Consider the following 12,013-nt stretch of genomic DNA (forward strand, 5'->3'; position numbering starts at 1 on the left):
TCCTGATATTGGAAGTAGACCCCCCATGAGTGGACAGAAAATGTGCTGCCACCGGAGTGAGGGGCTTACCCTTGCGTTGATCAGCAGCTGCCAAATGAATAGTGGACATGTGTTTCTGGATCCTCTTTCTGAGCTCCTGGGAGGTTTGGCCAACATACGGTTTACCACATGGGCAGATGATAACGTAGATGACGTCCCTCGTCTTACAGTTGATGTAATGTTTCAGACGGTGAATGGATGAATCTAATGGATTAGAGAAAACATTTCTTGTGGGCGTCATGAAAGGACATACACTACAGTCCCCACAAGGGAATGACCCCTTAAGATGAAGCCCCCTATTAAGCCTAATAGTGGGTCTCGAGAAGTGACTGTTGGTCAACAGATCTCGCAAGTTGGGTGCCCGTCTGGTCGCGAGTAGCGGTCTCTCGCTCGTTACCTCTGCCGTCTGGGAATCGGTCCTAAGAATGGACCAATGTCGGGTAATGATGGTCTTTACCTGGTCCCAGCTGCTGTTAAAATCCGTCACAAATCGGGTAGCCTTGTCCTGGCTACGGGGTCTTGAGGTAAGTAGTGAAGCTTGGTCCTCACGTCGTGCTCTCTGAAAGGCAGATGAAATAACGCGTTTCGGGTAACCCCTTTGTTTGAATCGACTTGTAAGCTCACGTGCTTGTGACAAGAAATCAGTGTCATGCGTACAATTCCGCCTCACCCGCAAGAATTGACCAATAGGGACACCCACCTTAGTATGTGCCGGATGAAAACTACTGTATTCAAGTAGGGCATTGGTGGCTGTCGGCTTGCGGAACAAATCTGTTATCAGACGGTTATCTTCTACAGTAACCCTTAAATCCAGATAAGTGACCGAGGTTGTTGATAAAACATGTGTGAGAAAAATGTTGTAGGAGTTGAGATTAAGATCCTGCAGGAACTGTGCACATTCCAATTCAGTGCCGAGCCATAGAAAGAACACGTCATCGATGTATCGATGCCAGTGACGCACTTTCTCCTGGAAGGTCACAGAGGGGTAGACTACAGTCTCTTCCCACCAGCCCAAAAAGATGTTAGCGTAGGCTGGCGCACATTTAGCCCCCATGGCCACGCCGGACACCTGGAGATAGAAGCTCCTATCAAAAAGAAAGAAGTTATGGTGTAGAACAAATTTAAGCAGTTCCAAAAGAAACATATGATGTCCTGGGTCCTCATGTTGTCTCAAATTGAGAAAAAATGACAATGCATTGATGCCGTCTACGTGGCTAATGTTGGAATACAGTGATTCCACATCGCACGTGACTAGATGGAATTCAGATGGTAAGCTCATATCTCGAATAATCTCGATAAAGTGGGCCAAGTCTCTGACGTACGAGGGTAACATAGCCGCAATGGGCTGCAGAAAGAAATCAATGTAATGGCAAGCTCTTTCACACAGGCTCCCAATACTTGAAACTATTGGTCGACCCGGGGGCCGTTTGTCATCCTTATGAATTTTTGGCAACATATAAAATGTTGCAATGATGGGATCCTCCACCCACATGTAACGCTTTTCATTAGGAGTGATGATACCCAATTGGTTGGCCCTACACAATAAAGTCTGCAATTTGGACATAAAGATTTTTGTGGGGTCCGATGGTAATTTGTTGTAAAAACGCACATTGTTCAATTGTCTCATGGCCTCCTCCTGATACATGTGGGTGGGCCAAAGGACGACGTTGCCCCCCTTGTCTGCTTCCTTAATAATGAAGTTCCCGTTATTTCTTAAATCATAAATAACACGATTTTCAACGGCAGACAAGTTAGGAGATGTACCAACCTTGGGAACCATAGCCATGATGTCCCTCTTCACTAATTCATAAAAGATCTTAACCGCGGGGACCAGTGTAAAAGACGGTGCCCTAGAGGATTTGTTCCTATATGGAAATCTGCTACTGGAAGTAGCTGATTGGTTTTCTTCCAGTAAGTCCAGTAGGTCCTGAAAGACCTGACGCTCATCTTGGGGGATGCTCCGTAAAATATCAGGTTTCTTATACAAGACTTGGAAAGTGATGTTCCTGCAAAATAGATAAAGATCTTTAACAAGTGTAAACTTGTCTACCTTATGCGTAGGAACGAACGTCAGGCCTCGCTGGAGAACTGACAATTCCACCTGTGATAGAGAATGATTAGACAAGTTAATAACTTGTAAAGTTTTATTTGGTACCTCTAAGTCAGATGCTGGGACATCACTGGTATCCATATCCTCTATTTGCGCCTGGTGGAATACTGGTGTCGATATGGTGACGTCCTTCCCCGGTAATGTGGTTGACGCTTTTTTGCTGGAATTCTTCTTTCGTCTCCCACGTCTGGTCCGTGGTCGGGCTCGCTCCCCGTTGAAGATAAAAAATCACTGGAACTAGCCCCTCTCAAGGAGGGCTCTGTGCTTGCAGGGAGAGTGGTGTTCCTATGGTTGTAAGAGGTGCCAGTTCTGGCATTACCCCTGTGTTTCCATCTATAGACATTTTGTTGCTCATGATCAGTTTTGTCTCTCAGGAACTTCTTACGCTTGCCCGCAATAATATCTGCCTCATATTTGTCCAATGTCTCCTTCAATTTAGTTTTGAAAGCCGCCACCTGTGTTTCTTCAAACCTGCTCAGTTTACCCTCCAATTCCTTAATCTGTATTTTGACAGATGAAAACAGCTCCCTGTCATGTTCAATAAGTAAAGAAATAAGTATGTTGGAACAGCGTGTGAGGCCCTGCTCCCAAATATGTTGAAAGGAAGTAGAGGGCTCCCAGGCTGGGAAGATGGAGATGCGAAGACCCCTTGGCACAAAGCCTGCCTTGCAGTATTCCTCAAGGCTTCTCATGTTCCACCATAACTTGATGCCAGATCTATGGGCCTTGGTAAGATCTGAACAAAGTGCTGAAAAATCTGAAACAGGAGCAGATGCCTCTGTTGTTTGAAACATACTGGAGGGTTGTGCCAACCATGCGGCCTCTCTGGCATCCCAGTCCATAACTGCACACCAGAAAACAATTCTACCCAAATGTATACCAAAAGATAAATCAGTACCGTTTACTACAATAAGACAGCAGGATATGCCAAAATACGCATGTGCTACCACTGGAAAAATTGCCCAAAACAGGGCGGGAGAGCATCTATACTACTAAATATAAGTGGTGCACCCCTGCATAGATCAAGAGAAAGCAGGGTGCAAAACCTGGCCAGTGGACAAATAATAGAAACAAAAAAAGAACAGACTAGGCCAATAATGGTATGCACACCCACGAATGCTATAAACATATCAAACAATTTTATTACACCTCAGAACAAGACATGTACAGATAAAACCAATTAAAAAGGTTAGATACACGACCACATACCATCACCCCTAGATATATGGCATAGATAAGCCTAGCACATGAAGAAATGTAAATACATAAATACAAAATGTATAAATATATATATATGCAGTGCCTCCTGTACACAAAATATTCCCTCAGATAACAACAGGGTATATACAATAACGTATGCTCAATTGAAACAGATAAACTAACCCCGACATACCAAATGACCGATGGTCATACCAATACTGCCCCCCTAGTGATCATGTCAAATTGAGTAATACTCATGCATGAGAATGGTGATACCATAAACGCAATAATGCAAGAAAAACAGATAGAAAGTACTATCCCTGGGGTATTGGAAATGGGCACCCAGTCGGACAAAAGAAAAAATAATAATAATCAATAATAATGATAATAATAAAGGTCATGTCCCAGCGGTATACCTATATGGTCAGTGGTCAGTGGTCAGCAAAAATATGTCATAGAGAGCAGTGTCCGGGAAGGACAGGAGGCAGGTGCAGGGGTGAGGCAGCGAGCCCCACGCGTATCGCTGCGAACGCAGCTTCGTCAGGGGAAGTGAGGACACAAATCCACCCTGAGGTATTATATACATGAATATAAATGAGTTAAATACAGACCGGTGTGCAGTCAGGGAACGCCGCGCCAGAGGGAGTCACCGCAAGACGAATACCGGAAGTGGCTATAGCCGGAAAGTGCTGCCGTTGTCATGGTGCAGTTGCACATGCTGGACGGCAGCACTGGACAGGGGGAGATCGCGCATGCGCTAACATAGTGCATACAATGCACGGGCAGATGTATTCGCGACCAGAACGAGACTAACATGCCTAATACATAATGAGCACAAGACATATATGCGTACAGGTGGACCGCTGAGTATAAAAAGTGAAAATACAGTCTAATAGCACCACTTGCTTGTATAGTGAGATATAGATGGTAAAGGACTGTATGCCAAAAGTCAAAATACACCCATTGGTCTACAGACATGCGAATGACCATATTTACCAAAAAGGAACAAGAAACACAGTGCCGATCATGGAGAGATACTAAAAATAATAATGAAATGAGATACTTTATATAGCAATGAACTGGACTTCAGAAAAAATACTAATATACATAATGTTCATCTCCGAAGGCACTAGATAATAGTATATCCTTTGGACTTGAGCTCATCCGGGTAGATGGAAACCCATATACTAGTACACTGAAAGTTGACGGTCCAACGTAAATGTAGTAATCTTGAGTGGCGCAGAATCTCAAAAGAGTATATATATATGCAACTCCAAAGCATGTTCAACGCCTCAAAATGCCATCAGGAGAAATCCGAGGTGCCAATGGACATAGTATCTTGTATTCATGACCACACCATCATAATGCTCCTCAAGTAGCTCCCGAGAAATATATATCCCTGAGTGTCATGAACTCCAGTGTCCAATTGGATCCCCAAATCATGTATCCCATTAGGGGTAAGGAATCTCTTAAAAAGCATGGAACTGTAGAGAATAGAGACAAAAATCAGGTATGTAAGAGGAATATATATATACGAGGGGTGCAAATTACAAAAACGGGGGAGATAAAGGAGAAGCAGCACAAATACGCCTGCCCAACCCTTTTCACCCCAAGAACCCAGTGAATAAAAGATCTTCATTCAGTCCTAATGGTGTTGTTGACCGAAGGTTAAAGATCCATCTGGATTCAGTCCGAAGGAGCTGATTGTGTGAGCTACCGCCCCGGCCCCTGTATGGTATCTTTTGCAACCCCACAATCCTGATATTGGAAGTAGACCCCCCATGAGTGGACAGAAAATGTGCTGCCACCGGAGTGAGGGGCTTGTGACGGATTTTAACAGCAGCTGGGACCAGGTAAAGACCATCATTACCCGACATTGGTCCATTCTTAGGACCGATTCCCAGACGGCAGAGGTAACGAGCGAGAGACCGCTACTCGCGACCAGACGGCACCCAACTTGCGAGATCTGTTGACCAACAGTCACTTCTTGAGACCCACTATTAGGCTTAATAGGGGGCTTCATCTTAAGGGGTCATTCCCTTGTGGGGACTGTAGTGTATGTCCTTTCATGACGCCCACAAGAAATGTTTTCTCTAATCCATTAGATTCATCCATTCACCGTCTGAAACATTACATCAACTGTAAGACGAGGGACGTCATCTACGTTATCATCTGCCCATGTGGTAAACCGTATGTTGGCCAAACCTCCCAGGAGCTCAGAAAGAGGATCCAGAAACACATGTCCACTATTCATTTGGCAGCTGCTGATCAACGCAAGGGTAAGCCCCTCACTCCGGTGGCAGCACATTTTCTGTCCACTCATGGGGGGTCTACTTCCAATATCAGGATTGTGGGGTTGCAAAAGATACCATACAGGGGCCGGGGCGGTAGCTCACACAATCAGCTCCTTCGGACTGAATCCAGATGGATCTTTAACCTTCGGTCAACAACACCATTAGGACTGAATGAAGATCTTTTATTCACTGGGTTCTTGGGGTGAAAAGGGTTGGGCAGGCGTATTTGTGTATCTTGCTGCTTCTCCTTTATCTCCCCCGTTTTTGTAATTTGCACCCCTCGTATATATATATTCCTCTTACATACCTGATTTTTGTCTCTATTCTCTACAGTTCCATGCTTTTTAAGAGATTCCTTACCCCTAATGGGATACATGATTTGGGGATCCAATTGGACACTGGAGTTCATGACACTCAGGGATATATATTTCTCGGGAGCTACTTGAGGAGCATTATGATGGTGTGGTCATGAATACAAGATACTATGTCCATTGGCACCTCGGATTCCTCCTGATGGCATTTTGAGGCGTTGAACATGCTTTGGAGTTGCATATATATATACTCTTTTGAGATTCTGCGCCACTCAAGATTACTACATTTACGTTGGACCGTCAACTTTCAGTGTACTAGTATATGGGTTTCCATCTACCCGGATGAGCTCAAGTCCAAAGGATATACTATTATCTAGTGCCTTCGGAGATGAACATTATGTATATTAGTATTTTTTCTGAAGTCCAGTTCATTGCTATATAAAGTATCTCATTTCATTATTATTTTTAGTATCTCTCCATGATCGGCACTGTGTTTCTTGTTCCTTTTTGGTAAATATGGTCATTCGCATGTCTGTAGACCAATGGGTGTATTTTGACTTTTGGCATACAGTCCTTTACCATCTGTATCTCACTATACAAGCAAGTGGTGCTATTAGACTGTATTTTCACTTTTTATACTCAGCGGTCCACCTGTACGCATATATGTCTTGTGCTCATTATGTATTAGGCATGTTAGTCTCGTTCTGGTCGCGAATACATCTGCCCGTGCATTGTATGCACTATGTTAGCGCATGCGCGATCTCCCCCTGTCCAGTGCTGCCGTCCAGCATGTGCAACTGCACCATGACAACGGCAGCACTTTCCGGCTATAGCCACTTCCGGTATTCGTCTTGCGGTGACTCCCTCTGGCGCGGCGTTCCCTGACTGCACACCGGTCTGTATTTAACTCATTTATATTCATGTATATAATACCTCAGGGTGGATTTGTGTCCTCACTTCCCCTGACGAAGCTGCGTTCGCAGCGATACGCGTGGGGCTCGCTGCCTCACCCCTGCACCTGCCTCCTGTCCTTCCCGCACACTGCTCTCTATGACATATTTTTGCTGACCACTGACCACTGACCATATAGGTATACCGCTGGGACATGACCTTTATTATTATCATTATTATTGATTATTATTATTTTTTCTTTTGTCCGACTGGGTGCCCATTTCCAATACCCCAGGGATAGTACTTTCTATCTGTTTTTCTTGCATTATTGCGTTTATGGTATCACCATTCTCATGCATGAGTATTACTCAATTTGACATGATCACTAGGGGGGCAGTATTGGTATGACCATCGGTCATTTGGTATGTCGGGGTTAGTTTATCTGTTTCAATTGAGCATACGTTATTGTATATACCCTGTTGTTATCTGAGGGAATATTTTGTGTACAGGAGGCACTGCATATATATATTTATACATTTTGTATTTATGTATTTACATTTCTTCATGTGCTAGGCTTATCTATGCCATATATCTAGGGGTGATGGTATGTGGTCGTGTATCTAGACCTTTTTAATTGGTTTTATCTGTACATGTCTTGTTCTGAGGTGTAATAAAATTGTTTGATATGTTTATAGCATTCGTGGGTGTGCATACCATTATTGGCCTAGTCTGTTCTTTTTTTGTTTCTATTATTTGTCCACTGGCCAGGTTTTGCACCCTGCTTTCTCTTGATCTATGCAGGGGTGCACCACTTATATTTAGTATTATAGATGCTCTCCCGCCCTGTTTTGGGCAATTTTTCCAGTGGTAGCACATGCGTATTTTGGCATATCCTGCTGTCTTATTGTAGTAAACGGTACTGATTTATCTTTTGGTATACATTTGGGTAGAATTGTTTTCTGGTGTGCAGTTATGGACTGGGATGCCAGAGAGGCCGCATGGTTGGCACAACCCTCCAGTATGTTTCAAACAACAGAGGCATCTGCTCCTGTTTCAGATTTTTCAGCACTTTGTTCAGATCTTACCAAGGCCCATAGATCTGGCATCAAGTTATGGTGGAACATGAGAAGCCTTGAGGAATACTGCAAGGCAGGCTTTGTGCCGAGGGGTCTTCGCATCTCCATCTTCCCAGCCTGGGAGCCCTCTACTTCCTTTCAACATATTTGGGAGCAGGGCCTCACACGCTGTTCCAACATACTTATTTCTTTACTTATTGAACATGACAGGGAGCTGTTTTCATCTGTCAAAATACAGATTAAGGAATTGGAGGGTAAACTGAGCAGGTTTGAAGAAACACAGGTGGCGGCTTTCAAAACTAAATTGAAGGAGACATTGGACAAATATGAGGCAGATATTATTGCGGGCAAGCGTAAGAAGTTCCTGAGAGACAAAACTGATCATGAGCAACAAAATGTCTATAGATGGAAACACAGGGGTAATGCCAGAACTGGCACCTCTTACAACCATAGGAACACCACTCTCCCTGCAAGCACAGAGCCCTCCTTGAGAGGGGCTAGTTCCAGTGATTTTTTATCTTCAACGGGGAGCGAGCCCGACCACGGACCAGACGTGGGAGACGAAAGAAGAATTCCAGCTAAAAAGCGTCAACCACATTACCGGGGAAGGACGTCACCATATCGACACCAGTATTCCACCAGGCGCAAATAGAGGATATGGATACCAGTGATGTCCCAGCATCTGACTTAGAGGTACCAAATAAAACTTTACAAGTTATTAACTTGTCTAATCATTCTCTATCACAGGTGGAATTGTCAGTTCTCCAGCGAGGCCTGACGTTCGTTCCTACGCATAAGGTAGACAAGTTTACACTTGTTAAAGATCTTTATCTATTTTGCAGGAACATCACTTTCCAAGTCTTGTATAAGAAACCTGATATTTTACGGAGCATCCCCCAAGATGAGCGTCAGGTCTTTCAGGACCTACTGGACTTACTGGAAGAAAACCAATCAGCTACTTCCAGTAGCAGATTTCCATATAGGAACAAATCCTCTAGGGCACCGTCTTTTACACTGGTCCCCGCGGTTAAGATCTTTTATGAATTAGTGAAGAGGGACATCATGGCTATGGTTCCCAAGGTTGGTACATCTCCTAACTTGTCTGCCGTTGAAAATCGTGTTATTTATGATTTAAGAAATAACGGGAACTTCATTATTAAGGAAGCAGACAAGGGGGGCAACGTCGTCCTTTGGCCCACCCACATGTATCAGGAGGAGGCCATGAGACAATTGAACAATGTGCGTTTTTACAACAAATTACCATCGGACCCCACAAAAATCTTTATGTCCAAATTGCAGACTTTATTGTGTAGGGCCAACCAATTGGGTATCATCACTCCTAATGAAAAGCGTTACATGTGGGTGGAGGATCCCATCATTGCAACATTTTATATGTTGCCAAAAATTCATAAGGATGACAAACGGCCCCCGGGTCGACCAATAGTTTCAAGTATTGGGAGCCTGTGTGAAAGAGCTTGCCATTACATTGATTTCTTTCTGCAGCCCATTGCGGCTATGTTACCCTCGTACGTCAGAGACTCGGCCCACTTTATCGAGATTATTCGAGATATGAGCTTACCATCTGAATTCCATCTAGTCACGTGCGATGTGGAATCACTGTATTCCAACATTAGCCACGTAGACGGCATCAATGCATTGTCATTTTTTCTCAATTTGAGACAACATGAGGACCCAGGACATCATATGTTTCTTTTGGAACTGCTTAAATTTGTTCTACACCATAACTTCTTTCTTTTTGATAGGAGCTTCTATCTCCAGGTGTCCGGCGTGGCCATGGGGGCTAAATGTGCGCCAGCCTACGCTAACATCTTTTTGGGCTGGTGGGAAGAGACTGTAGTCTACCCCTCTGTGACCTTCCAGGAGAAAGTGCGTCACTGGCATCGATACATCGATGACGTGTTCTTTCTATGGCTCGGCACTGAATTGGAATGTGCACAGTCCCTGCAGGATCTTAATCTCAACTCCTACAACATTTTTCTCACACATGTTTTATCAACAACCTCGGTCACTTATCTGGATTTAAGGGTTACTGTAGAAGATAACCGTCTGATAACAGATTTGTTCCACAAGCCGACAGCCACCAATGCCCTACTTGAATACAGTAGTTTTCATCCGGCACATACTAAGGTGGGTGTCCCTATTGGTCAATTCTTGCGGGTGAGGCGGAATTGTACGCATGACACTGATTTCTTGTCACAAGCACGTGAGCTTACAAGTCGATTCAAACAAAGGGGTTACCCGAAACGCGTTATTTCATCTGCCTTTCAGAGAGCACGACGTGAGGACCAAGCTTCAATACTTACCTCAAGACCCCGTAGCCAGGACAAGGCTACCCGATTTGTGACGGATTTTAACAGCAGCTGGGACCAGGTAAAGACCATCATTACCCGACATTGGTCCATTCTTAGGACCGATTCCCAGACGGCAGAGGTAACGAGCGAGAGACCGCTACTCGCGACCAGACGGGCACCCAACTTGCGAGATCTGTTGACCAACAGTCACTTCTCGAGACCCACTATTAGGCTTAATAGGGGGCTTCATCTTAAGGGGTCATTCCCTTGTGGGGACTGTAGTGTATGTCCTTTCATGACGCCCACAAGAAATGTTTTCTCTAATCCATTAGATTCATCCATTCACCGTCTGAAACATTACATCAACTGTAAGACGAGGGACGTCATCTACGTTATCATCTGCCCATGTGGTAAACCGTATGTTGGCCAAACCTCCCAGGAGCTCAGAAAGAGGATCCAGAAACACATGTCCACTATTCATTTGGCAGCTGCTGATCAACGCAAGGGTAAGCCCCTCACTCCGGTGGCAGCACATTTTCTGTCCACTCATGGGGGGTCTACTTCCAATATCAGGATTGTGGGGTTGCAAAAGATACCATACAGGGGCCGGGGCGGTAGCTCACACAATCAGCTCCTTCGGACTGAATCCAGATGGATCTTTAACCTTCGGTCAACAACACCATTAGGACTGAATGAAGATCTTTTATTCACTGGGTTCTTGGGGTGAAAAGGGTTGGGCAGGCGTATTTGTGTATCTTGCTGCTTCTCCTTTATCTCCCTCGTTTTTGTAATTTGCACCCCTCGTATATATATATTCCTCTTACATACCTGATTTTTGTCTCTATTCTCTACAGTTCCATGCTTTTTAAGAGATTCCTTACCCCTAATGGGATACATGATTTGGGGATCCAATTGGACACTGGAGTTCATGACACTCAGGGATATATATTTCTCGGGAGCTACTTGAGGAGCATTATGATGGTGTGGTCATGAATACAAGATACTATGTCCATTGGCACCTCGGATTTCTCCTGATGGCATTTTGAGGCGTTGAACATGCTTTGGAGTTGCATATATATATACTCTTTTGAGATTCTGCGCCACTCAAGATTACTACATTTACGTTGGACCGTCAACTTTCAGTGTACTAGTATATGGGTTTCCATCTACCCGGATGAGCTCAAGTCCAAAGGATATACTATTATCTAGTGCCTTCGGAGATGAACATTATGTATATTAGTATTTTTTCTGAAGTCCAGTTCATTGCTATATAAAGTATCTCATTTCATTATTATTTTTAGTATCTCTCCATGATCGGCACTGTGTTTCTTGTTCCTTTTTGGTAAATATGGTCATTCGCATGTCTGTAGACCAATGGGTGTATTTTGACTTTTGGCATACAGTCCTTTACCATCTATATCTCACTATACAAGCAAGTGGTGCTATTTAGACTGTATTTTCACTTTTTATACTCAGCGGTCCACCTGTACGCATATATGTCTTGTGCTCATTATGTATTAGGCATGTTAGTCTCGTTCTGGTCGCGAATACATCTGCCCGTGCATTGTATGCACTATGTTAGCGCATGCGCGATCTCCCCCTGTCCAGTGCTGCCGTCCAGCATGTGCAACTGCACCATGACAACGGCAGCACTTTCCGGCTATAGCCACTTCCGGTATTCGTCTTGCGGTGACTCCCTCTGGCGCGGCGTTCCCTGACTGCACACCGGTCTGTATTTAACTCATTTATATTCATGTATATAATACCTCAGGGTGGATTT

This window comes from Ranitomeya variabilis, chromosome 5, assembly GCF_051348905.1.
Source record: "Ranitomeya variabilis isolate aRanVar5 chromosome 5, aRanVar5.hap1, whole genome shotgun sequence".
NCBI classification, from domain to species: domain Eukaryota; kingdom Metazoa; phylum Chordata; class Amphibia; order Anura; family Dendrobatidae; genus Ranitomeya; species Ranitomeya variabilis.